The 27,717-nt window shown below is 40.5% G+C and overlaps 1 long non-coding RNA gene across 1 annotated transcript in view; it reads right to left on the reverse strand.

The window, feature by feature from the left end:
* Positions 1–1,236: 1,236 nt before the first annotated feature.
* LOC134476323 (uncharacterized) overlaps positions 1,237–27,717 on the reverse strand; it is an 84,869-nt gene continuing 58,388 nt past the window's right edge. The window contains exons 2-3 of the long non-coding RNA XR_010047878.1: positions 8,591–8,669; positions 1,237–3,776 (exon numbers count right to left, since the gene is read on the reverse strand). This is a non-coding gene — a long non-coding RNA (uncharacterized LOC134476323). The remainder of the gene's footprint in view (positions 3,777–8,590; positions 8,670–27,717) is intronic.

Below are 27,717 nucleotides of genomic sequence, written 5' to 3' on the forward strand. Positions count from 1 at the left end.
TTTAATATCTTCTTGATGTTTTTCCTTTTGCTTCAAATATCTTCATTATAATCTTTCCTTTGGACCCAGTGAACCAATATTAGAAATTTCTTTTTTCGAATAAAGATGACATTTTCTGATTAGTCAATCAGCAAAGATATATTCATGTAAATACAAACTCTTAGATATTAGCCATGGGGATATTTGCCTTGATACATATAATATATATTGGTATATATAATACATTGATATATTATATTATAAATATATATTAATATGTATTAATATAATATATATTAATATATATTATCTATATTGCCTTTCCATAGGGAAGGTTTGTTTCTCTGACACCTACTAATAGATATGGGTATGGATATAGATATAATATATATATATATATATATATATATATATATATATATATGTTATGAATGTATAAGTTTTGGTGAATGCGAGAAAAACAATATACAGTGTGGGGCTTCCTTAAACTGATCACTGGATGTCTTGAGTTGTGGGATGGAGATTTCCATCTGAGATGCTCTAGGAAATATGACTGCCTATGAGATATTGATACACAAATCAATAGCACTATATATTGCATGAGCCACTGAATATAAGCAATTCAAGAACAATTCAAAAACAGATAACTTAGTGATTACAGTGGAAGAGTAGTTATTGAAGAGTAGGAAGGCTGACTTGAGAAGGAGTGTGAGAAAGGCTGATGAAAATATTCTGTATTTGATCTGAATAGCAGACATGTGCCTCTACACAAATGTAAAGTGTTACTGCGAAATATAATTTAGATTTGTGGTTTTCATAACATAATATATTCAGAAGTATGTATGTGTTTACTGCTTTCTCAATAGGGATGTCAATGGAAGATATGAAGTTTTAAAGAATGACATGGAAAAATAAATGATTGCGTGAAATACAAGGGAAAGAATGAGTGGAATATGATAGTTTTATTTATGAAAAATCTAATAAATTGACGTGATTACATCTGAGTAAGACATCAGGAGAATGCCAAGATATGTGATATGTGATATGTGAGTGTACCAGTTTCAAAGGTGAATGTAATTACTAGGGATCACACACTAATAAAATTTTTATTTTATTAATCTGAAAGTATATATTAATTCATAAGGAAACACATTTTAAAAATGAAGTTACTTTCCATGTGCACCAAGTACTGATGTAAGAATTATATGTTTTGTTGGTTTTTTTAAAGCCCAGGGCTGTGGATGTATTTCAGTGGTAAAGCAGGCATTTAGCACACATGACACCTTGGGCTCCATTCCCAGCACCAAAAAGCAAAAATAAGTCAAACTGCATACTTTATATAATCAACAAAATACCAACATAGATTTGTATATCCAAAATAATTAACTAGCAAACCTTTTGCCAGTTTTATAGTTTCATTATCAACTGACTTGGCCTTTTTATATTCATTTAACAAGTAGAGATTAAGTTCCACACAGAGGAGACTGTTCAAGTATAAAATTTGCCTGTTTTCTTGGGCAATTTTTACTGTTTAAACCGTTTGGAACTTAGGCACTTGTCGTTGATTTCAGTTATAACTGGATTCAGTTCATCAGGAATTTTTTTTCCCAACCTTTTAACGACATTCAAATTGGGAAAATTCATGAAGAAGATAGGTAGGTTATAAATACCAGATGTGGATATTTTTGGCACTCTGACAATTCCTTCTCTTGCATTTTAATAAATACCAACTTCTGTTAACTCTCAGCTGATACTTTTCATTATATGTATGAACTTTCACAATAAAAGTATTAGTTTATTATTTATTTATTTTTGAGACAGAGTTTCACTATGTAGTTCAGGTTGGCCTTTAACTCACTATTTATGCCAGGGTGGCCTTGAACTTGAGGTGATCCTCCTGCCTCAGCATGCTGAGTGCTAGGATTACAGATGTGTGTGATCATGCCTGGAAGAAAGCATTAGTTTTTGAAGAAACTCAAATGAAAGTTTGCCGCTTAACCACTAGTTAGGATTTCTAACAAGAAATTATTTTAGAAGCATCATCTACTTCATTTCATATTTTTATATTAAACAATTATAATTCAGGGGAAAATAAAGGAAATAGTATTCAGTGATAAGACATTTCAATTTAAAGGGTTCTGAAATTAGATGATTTATGGGAAATTTTTTATAAAGACAAATGGCTGATTTTTCTTCTTTCACAAAATTTTTATGTGTACTTCCTCAATGAAATAGATGAAGCTTAGTAGCCTTTCCCCCTTTTGAAAATTGCAAACATGAATGTGTAATTATATTATCCCCCAGGAAAGCTTTAAAGGTGGGACATGCCTTTCCCTCCACCTTCCTTTTGACTGGGATGACAAGAACTGTCTTTCTCGGTGTTTTTCTCCTCCTCTGCCTCTTCCACGGTAAGTCACTGAGAATGTAACCCCAAAGGAGGGGTGGTTACTTAATGCAGAGTCACTGCATGACCAAGTGAAGTGGTAAGTGAGATCATTTCAAAAGCACTGCTGTGTACACCACCACCTCCTGCTTCTTGTTCTAAACCCCCTTTTCTGAATGTTAAGTTCCACCCTGTAAACTCCAGACACTTACACCAAAACCTGAGTAAGCTCAGCTAATAATAATAAGAGCTAGCACTGATGAGCACTTACTGTATTTCAGCTCTGATCTGAACATTTTACTTACACATATGAACGTATTTAATCCTTGTGACAGCCCAGTAAGTTAGGCAGGTTTTCTGTTCCCCCATTTTATAGAGGAGAAAGCCAAGATGTAGTGTATTATACATTATTATTCCTAAACTAGAACACACACACCAAACTAAATTGAAAGTACTTATAAATATGGCCAAATGAGTAAATTAAATTGAAAAAGAGGAAGCATAGATGCAGCTTCCTAGCACTTATTCCTCTTATGAGTGTTCTTTTCCACTAATTTCAACATTCCTTCACTTATAAAAAGAACCACAAAAGGAAATGATAGTTTTCAGTTCCTTTAGAGGAATTGAAAGAACATTTACAGTGCCTCAAACTAGGTGCTATTCATAAGCATGTCTTCAACAGATGCATTCAAACACCATCATGGGATGTTTTTATCTCTCAGTAAAATGCAGAGATGCTCTGTGCTGGATCAAAAGTTAATAAAGCTGAACCTCTTAAAGTCAAGGGATTGCAGAAGGAGCAGAGAAGACCGCAGTGTCAGAGATTTAATGTACACAGGCACCCCTGGGGGTCTAATGAAAAGGAAGTGGTCTCGCATGAAGCCTGAACTCTGCATTTCTAACCAGCTCAGTGTACGGATAATACTGGGTGTGGAGACCACAGCTCAGTAGGAGGAATCTATATTCACAAGCATCTATATTCATTCTTGGAGACTTGTGGTTCCAAATCCTGAGGTCAACAGCTTGTGAGCCTAAAATGAACAGATGCTATACACTGAAGAAACCGAGCAGCTGTACCCCAATGGGTCTGCAGCACTAGGCATTGCCACTAGGGAGAAAGCAGAGCCAACCTCTGCCAAAGCTCCTGGCTCTTCCTGGAAAGCTGGAAATGTGAATGGTATGAGAACTGCCCCAATTTTAAATGATTGACAATTAATATAAGTTTTGAAAATTATATGCAAGAAAAACACACCGAGCCTGGTCTACAAACCCACAGTGAAGGCCTCTGTTTCCTGCATCCCTTCTATGACTAAATGCAGTGGCCCACAGTTCTGATTGTTCCTTGTAGAGATGAGCCAGACTCAAACTGCATAGGTTGGGCCTCTGCTGCATTGTAATTCCTTATAATTCTCCCCTGCAAAAGAGAGGAAAAATTAATAGGTAAAAACTCAAAGAAAACATCTTCAATGTTTTGGATAGTGAAAAATGATTCAGGGGAATTGCATTACTTTTGCTGAACACATGGGAAGACAAGAAAAAAGAAAATTCAGCATAAAAGGAAATTTGGTTTTTGATACTTCTCAGAGCTGTCCATAGAGCAGAAGGTAGTTATTTTAAAAGATATCATCATCTTGTTTATAACACATGTTTAAATATCTCCATCTATTCATGACTCTATATAAAATAAATTGTATACAGGATATTCTTCTATTAATAAAGTCATACATGGATAACACACTTCAGAAATAGTCATATAAAAAGAATATTCATTTTATATCTACCTTAAAGCATTATACACACTCAGTGGTTGAGTTGGAATATATCGGGTAGTAGACATGTTAATAAAATCAGTACATTTTTAGAGACTGGAGAAAGGATATGGGATCTGAGAGCATAACTAAGTATTCTGGAAACTGAAGAACTAGTCACCAAAAAGATTTGCAAGTTAATGTATCTTTAGCTGCAGTGAAAAATGTCAGGACAGAGGTGTTGGAAGGAAGAAGGCTATGAATGCTGAGTGTGGAACCCAGTAGACAGCTGAGAGAAAGAGACACAGAGACAGAGAGAGACAGAGCTGAAACTGCCAGAAGGAGTGCAGGACCTGCAGAGAGGTCGAGGGTAAGGCCCCATGTGAGCTCTCCAACTCTGGGCCCCTAGCACAGATCTGAGTCCTGGGTGGGTCTCCAAAGGCAAGCGATGCGCTCCATTGATCATAAATGCAGGAGGAAAACTTCCTCGGGCCTGTCCTAAAGAACAGATTATATAATCTCCCAGGCAGCTGATGCAGTCCAGGAAAAACTAAAGCATCCAGCAGGAAGGGATGACAGAAGGCCTGGAATACACAGAAGCAGCTGGGGACACCGTGCATTTGCCAAGAACAAAGGCATGGACTTCAACCAAATTCTTTGTTTTGTATTTGTCTCTGCCATTCATGCAAGTTTAATTATTAAGACTGCATCTTTCCTTAATTGCAAATATAGCAACTAGCTGAAAGGAATGTTTTGGGAAACAGTTCATTTTAATTGTCTAGTAAAAGCTCCTTTCTTAAAAAAATTTTGTTGTTGTTGCTTGAACATCAGCTAAGGATTGAAAATCTGTTACAGTCAGTGAGAAAACAAACATGAATGTTCCCAAGTGTCTTTAGATGAAGTTGAACCTAACAACAGTCAACAGGTAAATAAGACTCATCAGCCAAACTGTTTTCTATTAAATTGCCTCTTCTAAATAAAAAATAAGTTACAAATCCTAAATTGGCATAGGGAGATAAAAAATGTATCATACAGAATATCTACTATGTTTTTTAGATTATCAATTATCATTATTAAATTATAAAGTACAAACACGGTGGTGATCATTATGTATTGAAAGATGGAAACAGTGAATCCTAGGTTTCATTTTTTTCTCAGGTACAGAACAGTTTTGTTTTGTTTTGTTTTTTGTACCAGGCATTGAACTCACAACCGTGAGCTTACCAGGCAAGCGCTTATGCTGCTGAGCTAAACCCCTGATTCAGAAGAATATTTTATTCTGAGCTATTTTTAATGGTAACGAGCTCCTCATCACTGGTCAGAGTTCCCCGTAGGAATTATTAGAGAGCAGAGTTCCTCACCATCTGGGCCTGTTAGGAAGCAGACCCCACAGCAAGATGTGAGTGGTGGGCCAGTAAGCAAAGCTTCATCTCTAGTTGCACGCTCTCTCCCATTGCTCTCAGTGACACCTGAGCTTCCTGTCAAATGAGCTGTATCATTAGATTCCCATGGGACTGTAAATCCTATCATGAATTTTGCATTTGAGGAACCTAGACTATGTGCTCTTTATGAGACTCTAAAGCATGACACTCTGAGGTGGAGCTGAGGACGTGATACTAGCTTTGGGAAGCAGCTGCAAATACAGACTAACGTTAGCAGACAAGTTTGACTACAGAAGGACCATAATAAATCAATAGATTTCAAAACCCTATCAGTAAGTGGCAAGTAACAATTAAGCTGCACCTGGTGGCAGGTTTGATAGTGGCAGGGGAGTTGATGTAGTTCAGCTATATAGCTGCATCTGGAGAGGGCTTTAAGTCAGAATCTGATATTTATCTTAGTGCATGTGTGGCCCACTCATTTTATTTACCACTTCTATGTCTTTTTCCTCCACATTGTGCTCTTATCCCAGTAACAGCTTTTGGTAACTCCACAAATCAATCCTAGCCAAAATGAGAAAAAAAATCACTGGAGAGCTTCTAAGACTGTTAGAAAAAAAAGAAAGCTGAATTAAAAGAAAATATCAGGAGTTCTATTTAAATTATGCCTTCATTACAACAAACGCTTTACATTCTTGAAGCCCACTTTATGTAATACGTGTCCATTTAAATCATAAAACCTTCAAAACTGCTTTGCCACATGGAAGCCAAGCACCATACAATAAAAGACAAGTCTGGAGTCTCTTTTTTAAAAAAGTGAACACAAAGCACAGAAGCATTGATGGCCAACACTCCATCAAATGTGTTTCCAATGGAAGCATCATTCTTAGTGGACAATATTGCTAAAGCTAAGAAGCCCTTTACCATTGGTGAAGAGTTGAACTTAGTCGTGAACTTTTAGGAGAGGTTACAGTTTTAAAAAACCAGTATGTGTGCCTCTTTTGGCTAACACCATGACTAGACAAATTGATGAGACAGCAGATGATATTGACACATGATTGTCAGATTTAATAAGTCACTGTGGCATCTGATCCAGGTTGACAAGTGTACTGATGTTGACAAAAAGTAAACAATGCTTTTGGAGAGGCTGTATGTGAACATATGTTATGTGCACATCTGTTGGGGACCAACATCCCAGACACAGAACTATTCAAGTCTTTGATTATATATCAGGAAAACTGACTTGGTCATTTTGTGCTGGTATGTGGATATAGTGGTTATCATGTCTTGCTGGCTTTCTGGTTTCACTTCTCTGGTGAAAGAGGTGGTTTCAAAATTAGTCCACACTTTTGTGTCATCCAGAAAGAAATGCTGGCTAGCCAAAAAAAGTCACCTGAACTTGACAACATTTTGCAGGATGTGACTAAAAATAGTTAAATTACAGAAAGTACATTCCCTTTACTCATGTGTGTTCATACAGCTGAGTAAGCAAATGGATGCAGGACACACATCTCCTGTACACAGAAGTGAGGTAGCTGTCTTAAATTGCTGCCCAGAGTTTTGGAGTGACAGTGACACAGAATGGGTCACAAAACATACTTAGTTGCTTGACATATTCAGCCTGCTCAATGAAAACCTTCTCTCACTTCGGTGGAAAATGATAGCTATGTTGAAGCTGGTGGGTAAAAATGGCTACACTCAAAGTCAAGCTGGAATTATGAGGGCAATGGGTGGACACTGGGATTTCTGACATCTTTCAAACATTAACAGGGATTTTGAAAAAGACTGAGCCAGGTTTTTCCTTCCAGCTGGTGACTGGTCATCTGTGTCCTTTCTAAAAAGTGTTCCACTTATGAATAACATAGTCAAGCCCACTTCATTTATGCCAGAAGATCAACTGCTTGAGATCACAAATAACTGTGACCTCAGAACAGTACATTTGAGACAACTTTTAGTCACCATTTGCTCTAGGTCAAAGGCAAGGCAGAATATCATGAGACTGCCCCCACTGCAGTGAAAAGTCTACCCCACTGCCAGTGTTCTACCTTTGTGAAGCAGAGTTTTGTGCAGTGACAGCCACTAAAATGAGATTTCAGAATAGAGAAGACAGGAGCAAATCACTGTCTCTCATCACCATCTAGTTACAGGCAAACAAGTGCAGGGCTCCCACTGCTTGTGTATTATGGTGAGTGATATACTTATTTCATTATGCCTTACAATGTAGTAATGATAGAAATGAAGTGCACAGTAAGTGCTATAATGCTCTTGACATCACCAAATCATCCCTCCCCATCACCGCAACCAGGGAAAAGTCATCTTCTACAGAACTAGTCCTTGCTGCTGGGTGGTCTGGGAACTGCTGCTAGAAAGGACTTCTGAATTGATAAACCCAGTGGCTCCCCAATGCTAGTTTAGGCATCCATAGCCAAGTCATACCCCTTCAGTTATGTCTCCCTATCTACAAGGCAAATTCCCAGGCCCATCTCCTACTGACTAACACAGGTCCATGCTAGCTCTAGGCATCTGTAGATTTGATTTTAACCACGCAGATACGTCAGATACACATAGAGATTTAGAAACCAATTTCCTAGATAACGTCTTTCCAATCTTATTTATGCCACCTGAATTCAAGAATTTATAGGCTAGTTTCTACATTATCAAAGTTAATAACATTTTTGAGCCACTGAATTTGAGTACTAAAGATAACAAATATGTATTATTTATCATGTAACAAATATTTATGACAAACTATTATGGATAATATGCTACCTTAGGCATTGAAATGAAGTCCTAACAATGGATATATCACTGAAATTAAATCAACTGTTTTAATTAGGTACCAAAAATTCAATAAATCTTAATCGACTAAGTTGTTTAGACCACCTGTCCTCATTTCTAACTAGTCCAATTCATTAATGCAGTATACGCCTTAAAATTTTTCTCACTAAATACTCAAAATAATTTAAATTTTGTGCATTTTCATACTTTTTTGAAATGCTCCTACTCTTTGAAATTTGAAAATCACAGCTTTAATTTTGGATCTCTCACTTGCTCATTTTTTTCTGATCTTTAATATTTTCCCTTTATTTTTATTCCCGTACTTGGAGATGTTGGAAGTGTGATTTGTAGGTCATGTAATCTCTCAGTCCCCTTCCATGGATGCCTTCTAGACTTTGGAACCTGCAAAACAAAGCCTGGTCAATTTTGCATAAAAGAGACTCATGTGAAAGGTAAGTCTTTATAATAAAATCCATGTATAATTACAGTTAAGCGCTGGGAAGATCCTTGTAGCAGAGAATATTCACTGAGCATTCCAGATATTATACTAAGGGTTTTGTTGGGACAATACTACACCAATAATGCAATGACATGAGTTGGATGTCTCCTAGTAATATTATCATTTTAAAACGGAAAAATCTAAGGTACAGAGAGATTAAGTTATTTGTGCAAATTACACAGCTAATGACTGCTGTAACCAACATTCAAATACAAGTAATTTGACTCCTACAAACCTCATCATTTAAACCATTCATATTTTTATGTGTATATGTGATACTGGGGGTTGAACTCAGGTCCTTCATAATGACCTACATTCCCATATCTCTGTTAAATTACCCAAACTTGGTTAAAATTCACCTGTAATTCCCACCTTAGTCTCCCAGACTGCTGGGATTACAAGTGTATACCATGAAGCCAGGCTCTTACAAAAATCAATGCGTAATTTGTGGAGCCCTTCTAAAGGTAGCCCTGTGCATCAAGACAGAGCATGTTCATACGAAGCTGCTTTGTTTACTGTTTTTGACTAAAAATTTAAATATAAAAAAATCCAAACAATGAAAGCAGTAAAACTGCATGTCCTATTTAAAATTTCAAATAAAGGAGGCCTCTTTAACACACAAAACCCAAAGTCAGAAAGGAAATGATAAATTCTAAAAAGAAAAAAAAAATCAATGAAATAGGAAGGTAATTCTTAGAAGAGACAATATAAATAAACCAAAAAACAAAAAGGCTACTTAGTTTTGTTATCAGAAAAAAAGAAAATTCAATGTAAGTTACCGAAATAATGAAGACTTCTTACCCTTCACACTGGAACGATGTATAAAGTTTTAACCAGGTATGGTAGCCCAGGCTTGTAACTCTAAGTACTTGGGAGGCTCAGGTAAGAGGACTGTGAGATTAAGGCCAACCTGGGCAACTCTGTCTGAAGATAAACTGAAGAGAATAGATACATAGCTCAGTGGTAGACTGCCTGCCCTTGGGTTCCAGACCCAGTACACAATTTTATTTTTAGCAACGTTTAATGACAGTGTGGGGAAGTAGTAACTCTCATACCTTTCCAGTCACAGTTTAGATTCATTCAATATATTTTACATAATTTGTATATTTTCATTAAAATTTAAATGAGCACAGATCTCTACAAAGGAGTTCTTTTCCTTGGTATTTACCACAGAGAACTGTGTATATGTAAAGGCATATATCAAAGTTATCATTACAGCATTATATTTAATAGTGAAGCAACAGAACTGGCTTAAATACCTAGAAGAGACTGTTACATTATGTTATATTAGAGCTATGGAATGCAATGGTGCAATGCTTGGAATGAACTAGATCCATTTGTTAACATGTAAATGTTAACAAATGTTGCTCTGTGTACTGGTCAGCTTTCTTGGTGCTAGGACACAACATCCAACACCCACACTTTAAAAGGAGAGAAATTTAATTCAGTTCATGATTTTAGAGGACTCAATCCATGACTAGCATGCCCTAAGGCAGGAACATCACGGTGGAAGGGTGTGGTGGAACACAGCTGCTTAGTTCATAGTGATAGGAGAGCAGAGGGAGGGAGCAGTACCAGTTCAAGGTCCAAAGCCTGGAAGCCCATTGTAAAGCTGTTGATCTGATTCCACACTGAAAGACAGAAGAAATGATGTCCAAAGGTAGTGGCAGTAAGACACCTGCTCGAGCAGTCTGGAGCTGTTTCAAAAGGAGCCAGTTTTCCCTGTTTCTCTTTCATTATTCCATCCTGGCTACAAGCCTATTAGTTGGGGCCATCCACAGCCAGGGTGGGTCATCTTCCTTCAGTTTACTGGCCTGTCAAGTTACCAGTCCTCTCTGGAAACTTGCCACAGACACACCCAGAAGTATACTTTATTAATCTAGGTATTTATTAACCCAGTCAAGTGACATAATTAACATTCACACTGAGAAAAAAGTCAGTTGCAGAATTATACAGACAGCGTATCACATATGATACCCTTGATCTTAGCCCAAAAGCCACGAACAGTATTACATGTGCATATAAATCAACAAAGCAAAACTCTTAAATTTCTCCATGGAATTAGAAGTAGAGAACATTTAAAGGGAATCAAAGTTAATTGGGAAAAGAAGGAGAATCATGGGGTCACTTCTCAAAGGCTTTTGGTATTAAGAAGATCCCTGAGCTCTTTTCAACAACCTCCCCTCTCTAAGCTCTGCGTCCCTCCCCTCCGTTGGCAAAGCCAAGGCCCCTTGTGGCTTTACATCATTGGCTCCCAGATGCTACCTTCTACTCCTGAATGAGGACAGAGACCCCGACACCAAAATAAGAATGTGTTCTCTGTCTAAAAAAGAGCCTAGGAGCTTACACAGCAAAATATAAACAACACCTCCTGACAGTCAAAGATCTAGAATGAATGACTGTAATGCTATGGGAGGAAGAGTTTCCTAACGGGAAATTTTGCCATTTCACACTAAAACAACAAAGTCAGCCATAATATTTTAATAGTTTCTTCAATAGGATTTCTCAACATAGCATTATTGGCATTTGGCACAATGACAGTAATTCTTTATTATGGAGAGCAGTTGCTATTATTTGGACCTTGAATGTAGCTGAAAGGTCCAGATGTATTGACGGCTTGGTCCCCCATGGGCTGCTGGCAGGTAGTGGAACCTCCAGGAGGTGGGCCCGATGGGAGGAAGTTAGGTCATTGGTCGCATGCCCCAGCCTGCACCCCACTCCATTCCTGTCTTATTTCCTGGTATGAAGCAGTGGCTTCCTTTGCTGTGCTCTTCCCTCATGTTTGCACTATCTAATTGACAGGCCCCCATGCAATGAGCCAATGGACCATGGACTACCAGCCAACATACAGCTTTCATCTTTTTAAACCAGTTATCTTAGATATTTTGTCAGTGTGCAGAAAAGCTAATAGAAGAGTCTTCTGTATCGTCAGCTGTATCACCCTACCAATATCTACTTCTGGAGTGCCCAGAGCACCTCCTCTACTTATTTCACTGCCCCATCCAGTTGTGATAATAAAAATGTCTCTGGGCCTGTCTAACATCCTGGAGTCAGGGATGCAAAAACACTTCCAGCTGAAACACCACTGTTTCTCGTGGTGTTTCTCATGCCGCTATACGGGAATTGTTCCTCGTGTCCTCCTCCATATGATCAAAGCTCAGGAGGGCAGAACTGAGGGAAGTCATGTCATTTATTCTGTTTATACTTTTATGCATTTTTGTTTACATTTTCTACAGTAAATACTCTTCTTAAACCAGGAGAAGAAATAAGTAGGATCATATATAAGCCCCATTGCTGAGAACTTTCTTATTTCTGTGATTTTTCTTTGGATTTGGCCACTGAGTAACTTCTGACCTGGGCAAGTTAGCAAATATTATCAGCCAGCTTCCAAACAACTGCAAACACCACAGAAATTTCTACACAGTCAGTGGCAATCACATGGCTTTTATTAGCCTGACGTGGAAAGCTATTCTGCTTTGTAATTTCAAAACCTGTGTATTGCAACTAAACTAAAGTAAGAGTTCTTAAAGACAAAAGGATGGAATGAGTCATTCTTGGAGGTAGAAACTCTAGATTTGATAAACCTGGAGGTTTACTGTGTTTTTCTTTGTCTTAAAAGTTAATTCAGTGAAGCATCTGAGGCCAGATGGATTGTACTTCCCAAGATATTACCCTGTCTCAATGTGGTTTTTTTCTCGCAGGTGGCATTAAATGGTTTACAGTTAAAGGTTGTACAGAAGACGTATCAGAGTGTTCCAGGCTTAAACATATAAACGTCTATGAAACTCACTTTACCATCTGCTGCCGTGAAGCTCTGTGTAATTTCTGAAAAAGTGGCCATATTTCAAGTTGGTCGGTCTCAAAGCCTGACTTGTTTCTCATAAGATGACAGCTACTGCCAATTAGCTGTCTTCAAAAACCTTAGACTTTTGCAAGTCATGGAGCTTACAATCTGAAATTGACTTTGGCTTTCAAAGTACTCGACTCCAACTCAGAGACAACTCTCAACACCATCTCTCTCCTCTCCTCCTTCCACTTATTAATCCCATTTCCTGTCACGGCAATTTAAAACAAGGAAAATGAGTCTTCACGTGAAACTAAGCACACTGTGTCTTATTAGTTTATTTCCCAAAATATTCCCATACTGCAAAATATATTTATGAATGAACTGAATTTCAAGACACTAAGTGATGTAAGAGTTCATTCAGCTTCCAAAATAGACTATCTTGTCCCCATAGAGTATGGTAGGGGAGGAACTGACTTAATAAACACCATACGAAAAAAATAAGCCATGAATCAGTAAACCACGCCAGTGACAACTAAGTACCCAAATGGCAGAGACAGGGTGAGGGCATTTATTTCTTCCATTGGCATCAGGATCTATCTAAACCCTGTATCTCCATACCTCCCACGCCAAAGGGCTTTGTCTAATGCTGGTAGATTAAGCAATCCTAGTTAAGTGGGGGAACTGGCTGTCTTTAAAAGTTTTAAAACAGGTGTGACTATATTTTAAACTACATCTCACATTTTTCTGATATTGATTATTCCAATTTAGTGCCTTATTTTTGCTACTGAGTATTGTGTTTTAAACTTAAAGTTGTGTTTCTCTGCATTTTCAGGAGCTCAAAAAATAAACAGAGTAAACAAAAGCTTCTTTGGTTGTCTTTTTCTAAGGTCTTAAGACGTCTCACATGTGGGCTTTAACTCATCCTTTTCTATACATTTCGATGAAAAACAAATGTTTTTTAAAAGCCCAAGAAAACTAGGCTTTATCCTCCCACTCATTTTAGTTTTGTTCCTCAGATCATATTTCTGGGCCTAAGGGAAAAGAAAATTCCTTCAATTTTATATTTAAATCCAGCTGCCCCCATACTGTTACTCTGCATAAGTCCCACCGGTAAACAGTGGTTGTACGATCAGCAAACTTCAGAGCAATTCAGTTTTTCGCTTTTGTTTTTTTCATTTTTAGCCCAGTATTATGGGACACATGATAAGAATACACAGTCAGTGACTTGATCATATGCACAGTCCATAGTCCAGGGGACATCACAAGAAGAGAACCAGGAAGCAGGTGCTCTTAGCTTGTGACTAACTAGTCGCTGACCTTGGCACGTCAAGTTGGCTGTCTATAGCCTGTCTTTCTTGAATAAAGAGGACAGGGTCACCCAGACTCTTAGGTCCCTTCAGGTTTTCATATTTTACAACTAAAGATATCTTACTTTCTTGTCTCACTGCTGAGACAAAATACCTAATACCCAGTTACAGGGCGAAAGGTTTATTTAGCTCACAGTCTGCAGAGGGTTCAGTCCACCAGCTGGTTGCAAACAGAGCTGCGTCACAGGGGAGCACAGCTCACAGTGGACAGAGAAAAGCCAAAGCAACAAAGGACGGTAACAGCTTCTTTCTGCCGCTTTTATAATGTATCTAGACTGCTTGGATTAGGGCAGCGCTAGACTAGTCAGTGGACTAATTTAGTAATCACCCATCCTTAATCTCAGCATCACACACTGTGAAGTCAGCCAGCTCCCTGTGTGAGGCTTTAGGGGGACATCTAGACACAAATCAACCCAAGATTGATCATTACTTTGTTGCTGTTTACTTAGATTAAAAATAAGTCTTGGTTTGACAGATAATGATTCCCCAGTTTTGTATGATCCAGAAAACCCAAAGGAGAAATGGAAGCCATGAATGTAGTCACTCTGAAGCCAATTTGACCCCAAAGTCACCACAGAAACAAAAATAACGATCACATCTTCATGTGGTTGGCTGAACTGTGACCTCTGATAATGTCAATGTCTTAGTTCCTGGAACCTGTGACTATATTTCTTTCTTTGTCAAAAGGACCTGTGCAGATATGCGTCAGTTAAGTGTGAGATTAAGAGACCGTCTTGGACTGCCCACCTAGGGCGCACATAACCACAAAGCTCTTTACAAAAGGGGAGTGGGCAGAGGCAGAGGAGAAGGTGTGATGGAAGCAGACATTGCAGATTTGAAGATGCCCCCGTGCTGGCTCTGAAGTGGGAGGAAGGAGGTCATGAAGTGGGAAAGGCAAAGACAGAAGAATGCAGCCCAGCTCACATTTGGACTTTCCACCTCCTGAACTGCAAAAATCATCTTGCTTTAAGTGTGCTAATCTGTTAGAGCAGCCATGGGAAATGAACACATTGGGTGTGTGGTGAATGAGGTGGCGTTTCCTCTCCCCCAACTCAATGGGGAGAATTACGCTGGGCCTGCTGGCTTCAAGAGAGGCACCTCACATCCCACGGTCCTTCCCTCCTTTTCCAATTTCCCAGTCACAATTTCCCTTGAAACCCACACAGATGGACTGCGGACTTTCCATCACCTCTCTCCTGATGACACCTCCCCCTCCAGCCTCTATTCTTTCAGGATTTCCTCAGCTAACAAGTTTTTTTCTTTTCAAATCTTCACACCTACATAACATGCTACCAGATTAGCCTGCATGTGGTCTATTTATAAGACATCAGGCCAAAGGACTGGTGAATACTAGTATCATCTTTGATCTTCTGTCAGGCTGGCTTTCTGCTGGATTACATTTTTTTCTCTAAAGGAAACAGCAACTTCAGTGGTTCCTGGCTTTTAATTCATTTTAGAGAAAAGTCTCTGAGGTTGATAAGTTGGTGACATCTGAAGAAAGTGGCAGAGTAGAGGCTGAAATGACTCTATAAGCAAAGGAGGGACAGAACATTCTGCCTACTGGCTTTCCATTGCTAGGTTTCTGAAATCCACTAAAGCTGAGACATTGTTGCTTTCCCTGCTGTCCAGTGACTGGGCAGGAGCCCAAGCCTTGGGAATGTTGCTCTCTTGTTCCCTGAGAAATGAGGCAGGCTCGGGGCTCTCGCAGCAAATGAAAGAGTAACGAGACAGATAGGCTGATGATTGATCCGTTCTGTGGACAGAAAGGCAGGTTCATACTTATCTTAACAATTAACTTTTTACTAGACGTATACTACTTAACTTCTCATCCCTATACCAACACTAAAAAGAATGAACACTCCCGCCATCTAAAATCACTGTGCAGAGTAAGGCGCATTATAGGTACATGCCTATAATCCCATCTACTCAGGAGGCTGAGGCAGAGGATCTCATATTCAGGGCCTACCTAGGCAACTTAGCAAAACTCTTGTCACAAAATTTAAAAATTTACAAGGGCTGGGAGTGTAGCAATAATAATGTTTGCCTAGAGTGCACAAAGATCTGGATTCAATTTTGAGCACAAGGAAGAAGGAAAGAAGGCTGGAAGAGAGGAAAGAAAAAAAGGAAGGAAGGAGGAAGGGAAGAAAGAAAAAAAGAAAAAGTATATGTACAACAGAATACCCAAAAGTGGAACTAGGAATTCTGATGCTGGGGCCAGAATAAAACATGCCCTCAAGTCAACTTTGTAATATGTGGTAATTTGTGATCTGGCTCACATATGGGTGCTATGAATACCTCCCATCTGGTAGCTGCCTATTTTAACCATTCTTGCTAAATACGTGTTAAACTTAGCAATACTGCGTGTGTATTTTAGTTCATTTTGTGTTGCTGTAACAAAGCACCTAAGGTTGGATAATCTATTAAAAGGAAAACTTATTTAGCTCACAGTTTTGGAGGTTGAAAGTCTAAAATGAGGTGGCCACTTTTGGTGACAGCTTCAGCTACACCACGGCATGGTATAGAAGATGATATCACACAGCAGCAGCCCAAACACACAGGGTGAGCTCACTTTATAATTACTGACTTTTGTGGGAATTACTCTTGTGCTGTGAGAATTAACTCACTTCCTCAAGAAAGCCAGTAATCCCTTCAGAGAGTGGTGGCCTCCTGGCCTAGTTATTTCCCACCCTGCCCACCTCTCCATGATTCTATTACCATCATATGAGGACCAAGGCCCTGCACATGGTCTTTGGGGGACAAACCATCCATAATCCATAGGAATGTGCTGCTGAGCTAATGGCATGGTAATTTTAGAACCAGATTAACTATAATGTGAGAGCCCTGAGGCAAAAGCTAATTAGTTAGGTTACAGAATTTATAACAGGAACAAGAGATATAGAAATAAAAAGTGGACAATGGTAGCAGAAATTTGAAGCACACTGGATTCTCACTATGTCAATAAATATTTATTGAGCAACTCTTATGTGTCAGGGATCGATTTTTGTGATCTCTTTTCCAACAAGAAAAATGATCATTTACATGTTTATGTGTGTTTCTGGTGGGGGAAGAGACCAAAGAAATTGCATTTGTAATTAAATCTGTGCTATGAGTAAATACGAGGTAATATATGGGATTCAAAGAGGAGGCGCCTGTGGTCAGAAAAGACTCTCAAAGGAAGTGGTATCTAAACCAACATCTGAATGATGGGAAACAGTCTGAAAGTTTCAGATAGAAAAGATCTGGGATGATAATTTTATGTGTCGACTTCTTTAGGCCATAGCACTCACATACCTGGTAAGACAATGCATGATTGCACATTATTGTGGATGGATGTGTACAGGTATTTTGTAGATGAGATGAACATTTAAATCAATAGGCCTCAAGCAAAGCACATTACCCATTACAATATGAGTGGACCTCATCCAGTCACTTGAGGGCTTAGTAGGAAAAAAGGCTAAGGATGCAGGAATCCTGCTACCAAGCTGCCTTCAAACTCAAACTGCAGCTCTTCTCTGACCCTCAAAACTATTCTGAGTTGATTACTTAAAATAAATCTCTCTCAACACATGCAAATGGTCCCTGACTTACAATGTCTTGGCTTACAATGCTTCAGCTTTACAAAGGTGTGAAAGTATACCCTCACAATCATTCTGCTTTTCATTTTTGGGACCAGTATTCAATAAATTAGATGATAGCTGGGCGTGGTGGCTCACACCTGTAATTCCAGCACTCGGGACAGGCTGAGGCAAGAGCATCATTGCAAGTTCAAGACCAGCCTGATCCCAGTGATACCAAATGAGCTCAAGGCCAGCCTAAACTGCATAGTGAGACCCTGTCTCAAAAAGACCAAAAAATCAATAAATAAATGGGCTTTGTGCTAGCCGATTATAGGCTAATGTAAGTGTTCTGAGTGTAGCTATGATATCCAGTCAGTTGGGCATACCAAATTCAATTTGACTTAGGATATTTTCAACTTACAATGGATGTATCAGAAGGTAATTCACTGTACATCAAGAAACATGTGGACACATCTTATTGGCTCAATTTCTTTGGAGAACCCAGACTAATGCATATCCTACATTACAATGGGGTCTTGGAAGCCTGAGGGAAAACCTCATGGACCTGAGGCTCAGTCTGAGACATCAAGGCTCACACCGAGCAGAGAGCAGGGCTGGGCAGGTGGGACCTTAAGGCTTGTCTAGGAATTCAGTTTTATACCCAGTAGTGATATCTGTCTGGCACCTCCTCACCTTTCCTGGGAGCACTGTGATTTTTTGGAAACTCAGCCTCACTCATTCCGCCCAAATGTGTTTCTCTGACTCTACTGCTGCACATGGTTGAGGATCTCTGGATTCATAATCTAAATGAGCCAAATGGAGCTCTTGCCTGGAATTTTAAGCTACATGTAAATAAAAGAGGAGGAGAGTCATTAGTCATCTGCGTGACAGGACAGGAGACCTAGAACTGGTGAGCCGTACGTGGAAAATACCAGTCTGAGGGAAGAAGAAAGAAGTCAGTGACACAGAAAAATATCAGCAAGGAGCGAGCAGCAAACCTGGGCAGCACCTCGGTACCCTATTCTCCCTTTGTTCTTGAAGTCTGCCTGCATTCCAGGTCTTGTCATATTTCAATTTCTCAGGCCTTCTTTAGAATCTTGTGCTCCGGCATCCACGTTTGCCTGGCACAGTGGGCTTCTGTCCCTTGGGTTCAAGGGTCCTGAGTACCACAGAGCTTCCTGAGGAGGTCTGAGAAGGGGAGCAATTTAACAGGTCTTTGTTCTCAAAAACTCATGGTGGTTTGGTTTGGAAAAGGACTGAAAGTGCAGGCACGGAGGATGGTCCAGCTTTTGTAGGGAAGGAAGCCACGTGAGAGACAACCGTGGCTTGGGTTAAGAAAGTGGCAGTAGTGAGCATCTAAGAATAAGCACAATTTCTTGCACTTTGGTGTGCCCAGGGACCTTTCCAGGTACCAAATACAGCAGTGACAGGTTTTTGCTTAGAGATCTTACGTGACAGTGGAAGAATAAGAAAACAGGCAATAGCCAACCTAATTCCTGGAAGTCAATGCTATGAAGATAAAACTGAGTGGGTTAAGGTGATGGTGGGTGCTCTGATTTATACCAGGTGGGAAAAGAAAGGCACCTCTGAACAGAAACCTGAGGACGAAGGAATAATCTTTCACCATGTACAGGCTGGAGGCATCAGAGATTTTTGTGTTCTCTTTAGTAAGTGTGAGTCGCTGATGACACACTCAGTGAAAGGCAGCTAATAGGAGATACAGCACAGATTCAAAGCCCATGGAGAGACCTGGAAGGAGAGAGGACGATTCATCAGCAGGTCTACACTATGAAACGCTTGGAACTGAAATGATGTGACTTAAGAGATACACTAAATGAGGGCTGAGGATCAAGCACTGGTGTCTGCAAAGTTTAAAGGTGGGAAGGAATGCCCTGGCCTGCTCATTAGAGAAGGCCACTAAACAGAAGTGAGAACAGATGGTCACTGAGCCTTTGGAATCTGCCAAAGGTTTCTCGGGAAAGATGATTGGAGATAAGGCCAAGGAATGGCCAAGGAATGGAGTCCAACTTGTGAATTTATGCATCTATCAAAATGGCACTAGGCATTTGAGCAGGTGGCTGTGAATATCAATAGGTATTATGACCTGCACAACTCTTTAGGTTCTTGGTTCTCTTAGGTTTAGGTTCAATGATAAAGAAGAAACAAAGCTGGGTTGGGTGGAGCCCTTACTTTCTGGATGGAAAATGAAATGCCCCCTCACTGCAGGGGCATTAATTTATACCTGTTAGCAACTTAATGTCATATTACACCTTGTTGTCCTAGCAATCCACCTTTTGGATTGTCTTGGGGCCAGGTGTTCTTTGAGCTGGATCACCTTCTTCACATGGTTTGCCCCAGGTACTCTGTTCTTGGGATGGCCATGCCCCAGCCTTGCACATGTGGTCAATATCCATCTTCAACAGCTCCCAAAAAGCAGGAATGACTTGACTAGAGATAGATTCAGACATTCAGCATATAAGTACAAAAACTGAGGTCAACATAAAGAGTGAAGAGATAGAAGATGCCAGAACAGGACTTTCAAGGATGCAGTGGACAACTGAATCCACTAATGCAGCATCCAATCTTATGTACTCATTCACCCTTGCAGCAACTACATTGGTTTACTGGTTTATTTCTTATGCTCATCAAAATAGTTCTCTAGTTTTCTACAGCCTGTATATACAGGCTGTAGAAGTACCCTCAACTTGGGCACTTCCTCCTCAGTGTCCTCCTTTGGCGCCCCTCTTGGTTAGCAAGAGCTTTCCTTTGTTCTTTCTAATAAACTATATTCAGTTCATTCCCCACTCTGTGTCCCTAGAGTTTATATTTTGTCATCTTTAGGACAAAAAGCTAGTGGGAGCGGGAAATTGGTTACATCTTTGGTGCCCAATGTGGGGCACACTTCTCTATGGGGAGGTCAATGTGGCAGTTACAACTGGACCTTTCTTTCTTTCTCTATCCCAAAACTCGGTGCATACTCCACCACCAGATAAAAGCTATTAGAGCAAGACCACTCTCAAGGCAGGGGACAGTTTTCCTGACACCCCTGAGAGTGGGAATGTTGACCAGGCAGGGAGATGGATCCTTTCTGAGGCAGATATCTGGATGCAAGGAACTGTTAAAAGGCCAGTGTGACATTTGTGAGACTCGGGCCAGGACTGCTATCTGGTGGGTGCTCAAAGATCCTCTGGTAGAAGTCAGATCCCAACAACCCTACTGGGTATTCAGCAGAGAAACTTCCACTTGCCTATTGCATCCAGCCTGAACTCCTCCAAGAGGTGTGAGGTGAACTCTCCTGATGCCCTCCAGGTACCCGTGCCAAGAGTGATCTGAGACTTCTTGAGCAAAGAGCCTTTTATAAGCCTCCATTAAGGGCTAAGCCACAGATTTGGGCCTGTCTCCCTCCACTAATATGATAGATCCCTTCTTTTCCAGATGTGCCTTGATAGATTTACTGGGTTAAGAGGTTAAGATCCTAGCCCACATTGTGTTCCCCTTGATATAAGCAGAAAAATGGCAGACTCCAAAGAAATTTTTAAAAGCAGCGACTGTCCCTGATGGCAGTCAGGAAAGTGTGTGCCAGAGCCAGGGGCTGCAGGGAGTTATAAAGTAGCAAGCCTGAAAACTAGAGATTAAAAATGCCAACCCCAATCAGCCTGTCCCTGCCAACAAGGGGAGGGGTCAGGGTCTTAGGATCAGTTTGTCCCCATAAAAGGAACCAGGGAGGTGGAACAAGCAGTTACAGGAACCAGGGAGGCAGACAGTGGGTTACATGGTGGGTATGTTACAAGGCTGCAGCTTAACTGGCAATTACACAAGTTTTACAGAAAGAGAACAAGTTATAATAAGTACAGCACATTATAGGTTTTTGAGCTTAAAACACCCCTGCTCCTTGATATCCTTAGTGTCCTGGTCCTTACCCAAACCTCCATAGAGCCAATACCTGGCAAGTAGTAGCCTAAATTCCCTGAGAAATGCTTGTTAGGACAGAATTTAGAGTGAAGGGAGAATTCTTTGGGCTGCTTACCATTCCATCACTTTAGGGAAGTCAGCCTCGACCTACTCAGCATCTCCCCCAGTGCTTGAGGGCAGAGATTAATTTTAGAATGCACTTCCCAAACTCCTACCTTCTCGGTCAATTGTTGGGGTAGGATTACTTCTTAAGGTTTAGTCAGATGGGCTACTGCAGAGAACGAAATAGATTCAGTCTCAGTCACTTCCTTTTCCTCAGTGGCTACTCCGTAAGGTAGGTAAGGCAAGGACAGGCTGATTGGGGTTAGCATTCTTAATCTCTAGTTTTCAGAATGATTAGTTTCCCAACTAGGTTTTGTTCTCAAGGAAAGAGGGTAGGTTATTAGCTCAATAAAACCTTTATATAAACCCCTAAACTTGGGCACTCCCTTTAGTCCCTCGAGGTAAGTGAGAGCTTTCATTTGCTCTTCCTAATAAACTATACTTAGTTTGCTCCCCCACTATTGGGTTCCTAAACTTCCTATTTCACCATTTTCATCCAGGGGAGGAAAAAATTGGTTAAGACACGTTGCCTCTAAATAGCATAGGACACCTTGTGTCAGGAAATGAATTAACCACTTTGTCCTCTTGTTGTCTCTTGGTGTCCTAGGGATACTGAGTTTGCTGATATCAAAATCTAAGAGTGCTCAAGTCCCTTATACAAAATGTCATAGTATTTGCATATCACTTACATGCATCCTCCATCCATCTCTAGATTACTTAAAATATCTAATACAGTGTAAGTGCTTTATGAATTGTTATGCAGTGTTGTTTCAGGACTACCGGCAAACAATAAAACTCTGACATGTTCAATATTCACTCAACAATATTTAAATATTTCCCGTGGATAGAGATAGCTGCACATTAAATGGAGTAGGTGGAAAATGCAAACGAAATCTGTGAAGGTGGAGTGATAGTCCAAGTGATTGCAAACACACTGAGATTTTGCATACACAAAGTTGCTATTTTGCAACCCTGAGGCTTAGTTAAGATCTGTGGCATGAAATGGTCCAGAGGCTTTGGAACTAAAAACAAACCAAATCAGGTCTACAAGTTTAGTTCCTCTATTTCCCAATCGTGTATTCGCCTGAACAAGTGGCCTCTCCTGCAGAGAACATCTGCCCACCAACCTCCCGCCACTGGGGAGCGCAGGCCTGCGAGGGCTACCTTTGTGCTGTGCACCTCTGCCACCTGGTGGCCCCATAGCAGTACCTGCACTCATTTTGCCAGCATGCTGCTGCCTGGACCCAACAAAGCCAGGATGCTCTGCTTACTCTCTAGTTCTCAGCGGCTCACATGAAATTATACAACGAAAATAGCCTGGACTCCCTAAGATGTGTGCCAAGAGGTATCTGTGGCAGGCAAATGAATCAAAACCTGCAACAAGTCCTGTGAAAACAGTTTGAAGTCTAACAGAGCGGAATACAGTATACTACGCAGGATGAAAACAGGAAAATGATTCTTACAGCCTAAGGAACTTAGGAGGCCTAGAGAATTCTGTAATTCTGCAGTTCAAAAGACAACTGAGAATTCTGTATGTGCTATTGAGGACCATAGCTCTGACTGACATTACTGGAATTGTAACATTTAACCTGGGTTGCCGTTCTGAAAATTAAATTAAATACTTTTGTGAAACACTAGTCTAAGGACCAGGAGACAGGAAGGGCTAAGTTTTTGGTGCCTTAACCAATGTTTACTACAGAGATGGTTCAGAGTGTTAGAATTCTTTTTGTTAAGGCAAACTGTCAGCACACCATGTGTTTATGGTAAAAGAACGACACTAAAAATTCGAAGAGTTGGAAAATTACATAAAAAATAATTTTTTAAAAAACCAGAAAAGTTGGAAGTGGATGTTTTTATTCATAGGGAAGTCATTTAAAAATTTTTTAAGCTTTTAAAAGTCTTCCTATGGAGAACAATAAAAGGTCATCATCATGCCTCATGTCTACTAAAGAGAGAAAATGAAGACAAATGTTTTGCCAGCAATTAATTTAAAAAGCTTATAGATCCTTCTACATTTTTAATCTTGAACCTTCTCCATTCACCCAAGATAATTACCACACATGGATTGGCTCATGATCTGAATTGCCATCAAGGAAGCAGCAGACTGTAATCACACACCAGGAGCTCAGCAGTGTTCCTGAGTCTACGCAGTGGACATTCAGCATCCGACACAGCTAGCAGGTCAGCCTTGGAGAGGGGCAGCCCCTTCGGCTGGGCAAATGCAGAGCCCCCAACTCTACCATCACACTTTCTGCATCTGTGAGCCCACTGAGTAAGCCTTGAGTGGTCAGGGACAGTCACTGGCTGATATTCACTGGGGAAGACCACTTGTCCTCCTGCTTGTCAATGCCTCCTCTTCAGATGCTGTCATCTCAGGAGCATGTGCCCCCTTTGTAGGTCCGCCCTGTCTAGTCCATTCAGGTTACCGTGACAAATTGCCATAAACTGAGTGCCTTGCAAATCACAGAAATTTCTTATAGATCTAAAGGCTGAAGAGGCCAAGATCAAGGTGCCAGCAGATTTGGTCATTTCTTACTATCTACTTATGTGGTGGGAGAGGCTAGTTGATTCTCAGTGTTCTTTTTTATAAGGCAAGGCCTTTATGACCTAACCACATACCATCTTCTAATATATAGCTTTGTGATGTTTCAGCAAATAAATTGAGGGCACAAATATTAAGACTATAACAATCCACATGTCTCTAGTCTTCTAATATTGCTTGCTTCATACTTTTGACCAATAATCAACTCATCCTCCTTGTTATGGATTAAAAACTAGTCAACTTAACACCAGCTGAATTAAATCAGTTTGAGTGTAGACTGGCCTACCTAAGGAAAGTTGCCAGCATAGAGACATGGAGGAGAGTGAGGCATTGTGGGTTCTCCTAAGTCTTGCTGTTTTGAGCTGTTGGCTCTCCTGGAGGAGCTTGTCATGCTGGCTTCCCCAGTATGAGTTTGGCCATTACCATCAGAGAAACTTGGGACCTTGTTGGTGAGAGTGGCTGTGGTTCACTTTGGGGGAGCTCGGTCCTTACATTGAGCATCACTTCCTGGCCCTGGAGGGTAAGATGTCTGCTGTTTAATCTCCAGAAGCTTGTCATGCTGTCTCCCTGGCATGTACTTGACTGTTCTCATTGGTGGAGGAGCTTAGGACCTCCTTGTCACTGAGGATGGCTGTAGTACTTTCCAGGGCAGCTCTGTTCCTTATTTTGAACATGACTTCTTGGCTCCAATGTAGAACCCTCAACCTACCAGGACAGCTCCTTCAACCCACTGGCATAGATTTCTAGCTTCCACCACTGACCTTTGGGTCTTCCCAGCAGATCTGTAAAACAGACTGATATGAGTCCTTGTCATGGGCTCTAGACCTCCATGGGAGGCATTGTCATGGGCTCTAGGTCTTTAGCTGGTCTCGTGAAGGGCACTGTTATGGGATCCAGGCTCTTGGCTGAATATTCCAGGTCTTTAAGTGCTGTGGACAGATTTCCTCCTCTTTTCTTTTTGTGTTTAACTTTGGGTGACCATCATCAAATAATATAAATTCTGTGTCCTGATTGTAATTGTTCTCCTTAAAACCCCTAACTACAACATTCGCCAACCTAGAAACCTATGTGTATCCCCATCTCTGACTACTTTTCCCACACAAAGTTGTCTTCGTTACTTTTCTCATTGCTGAGACAAAATACTTGATGCTCACAATGAAGGGAGGAAAGATATACTTAGCTCACATTTTGTGTAGATTTCAGTCCATAATCAGCTGGCTCCAAGTCAGGATGGCGTGGTGAAGGATGACAGCTCATGGCGGAGGAAGACAGCAAAAGCAACAAGAGTAAAAGAGAGAAGTATAGAAAGAAGATTCTTTCTGTCCCCGATATTGTATGCAGGCTACCAACCCTAGGGACGGTGTAGCATTCACACCTATAATCCTAGTATAGGAACTATGAATTAGTCACAAACTCTAGACTTCAAAATCCTTCCTTCAAAATCCTCCTACCCATGACTATATGAGGCTTTGCAGGGACATCCAGACAAACCATAACATTCTGCCCCTGGCCCCCCAAAGACTCATGCACATCCTTTATGCCAAAGACATTTAGTCCATCTCCAAGAGTTGCTAAAGTCCTAATAGTTTCAGCATTGCTAAAAAGTCCAAGTGCCAAGTCTCTTCAAAGATCTAAGGCAAACTGCACTGTGAGCCCCTGTACAAATGAAAAGAAAGGTAAATGCTTCTAAATGCAATGGCACACAATAAACATTTCCATTCCAAAAGTTACAAATAGGGATACAAAGGAAAGGGTCCAAACTAGTCAAAAATCCAGCAGGGCAAACATTAAGTCCTGCAGTTCCATGTGCAGTATCTGAGTCAATCTTTGTCTACTGTGGACAACAAAGGGCTTAGGTGACTCTTAGTATCACCCCTGTGGTAGTTCTGGTGGTTGTAGCTCCTAGGGTTTCTCTCTTAAGGCTGCTCTGCTCAATCCTTTCAGCTTTTCTTAGATGACCCATGTTCCTGGGTTTTCCAAACTTCTGGGATCTCCACTGCACCTTTAGCTTTACCCTCACAGCTTCACACATTGCCCTCTCAGGAACATACTCCCTGACCTCCAATGCTTTCTGAAATTTGGGGAAGCCTTTTTAAAATCACAATTCCTGCATTCTGCATGTGCCTAAAACCAGCACCACATGGATGATGTCAAGGTCTAGAACAGTAGCCAGGCTTTCTTTCCCTTGGCTGTAGGGGTCAAGTGTCTGAGTCTAATTCTAAGGAACAAATTCTCTAGGCCACCACCATTCTGGAACCTGGTGCTCGACAACTTCCTCCTCAAAGCATAGTCTTTCACTTTTGCAGTTTTGATGCTACAAAAAGACTTGCCGCTTCTTGTGATGTCCTCAGACCATCTTTTTAATTCTCCTGTTTCTTCTCAGCAATCAAAATCTTCTCTGCTCTATCTTTGCAGCCCACAACTCTACTGGAGTTCCCCTTCTGGCCAAAGTCACATTTTAAATAATTCTGCTGGATCTTTGCTCTTGATTTGCAACATAAATCTGGCTAAAAGCCCCCAGCAATAGTCATGCCACAGCCTCAACATTCAATTTCCTTGAAATTTCTTCTGCCAGATTAGTCAACCACCATTAATCTCATTCTCAGACAGTCTCTGGACATGAACAAAATGCAGACAAGCTTTTTGCCAAGTCATAATATACATTGTCTGGAATCCAGCAGCCAATGAAGTCCTTCTTTCTAGGAGAAACTTTCCAAGCCTGGTCTTTACTGGTAGGATTTCTACCAGTTTTCTGGTCTTATGAACTCTGACCACAATCTCCCATACAGAACAGCCTAAGGCATTCCAGCATGACTCTTTCTTTTTTTTTTTTTTTTTTTTCTTTTTCCTTTTTATCGGTACCGGGGATCAAACACGACTGTTTGCTTGTAAAGCAGGCGCTTATGCGGCTGAGCTAAATCTCCAGTCCCCAGCATGACTCTTTCAAGTGACATCTCTGAATCTTTCCAACCTCTTCCCACAAGCCATTCCCAAAGGTTTTTGAACCACATAGTCAGGTATAGTCACAGCAATGACTCCATCCTCAGTACCAAATTCTGTCTTGGTTACCTCTCTCTCATTGCTGAGACAAAGTACGCAATGCCCAAAATTAAGGACAGATGGAAATGTTTATTTAGCTCACAATTTTGGATGTTTCGGTCCATAATCCACTGACTCCAAGGCAGGGTGGCATGGCAGCAGGCAACAGTTCATGGTAGCAGAAGATAGCAAAAGCAACAAGAACAAAAAGGGAATACAGCAAGAAAAGACTCTTTCTGTCCATTATATTGTATGGAAGCTACCTATGGTAAACCCAAATATCGAGTTTAGTCATCCAAGTATTATAATCCTCTCTCTAGTCTTCCTCACACTCCAAGAAGATATGTGTATAATCCCATTGAGACGTTATTGGAATCCCAACAGGTTAATTCCAATCTGCCATCACCAGTGCACTCCACGGTGAGAACAAAGACACAAAGGCATATTCCAAATTAAGGGCAGTCAAGGGGTCCTAAGTCCAATCCTCATGAGGGCATGCAGACAAAGGCCTCAATCCTAGGCCTCTCCCAGCATTTATTATCTTGTAAAGAAGTGGGATGGCTCAGGGATAAATGATAGTGAGTGTCATGGTTTATGTCTGTGGCCCCCAGGCCTCATGAATTTGTATTGTGCATTTGTGATTAG

Source organism: Cavia porcellus, unplaced genomic scaffold (assembly GCF_034190915.1).
Source record: "Cavia porcellus strain 051 isolate PalLab524CR breed Dunkin Hartley unplaced genomic scaffold, mCavPor4.1 scaffold_1, whole genome shotgun sequence".
Taxonomy (NCBI): Eukaryota; Metazoa; Chordata; class Mammalia; order Rodentia; family Caviidae; genus Cavia; species Cavia porcellus.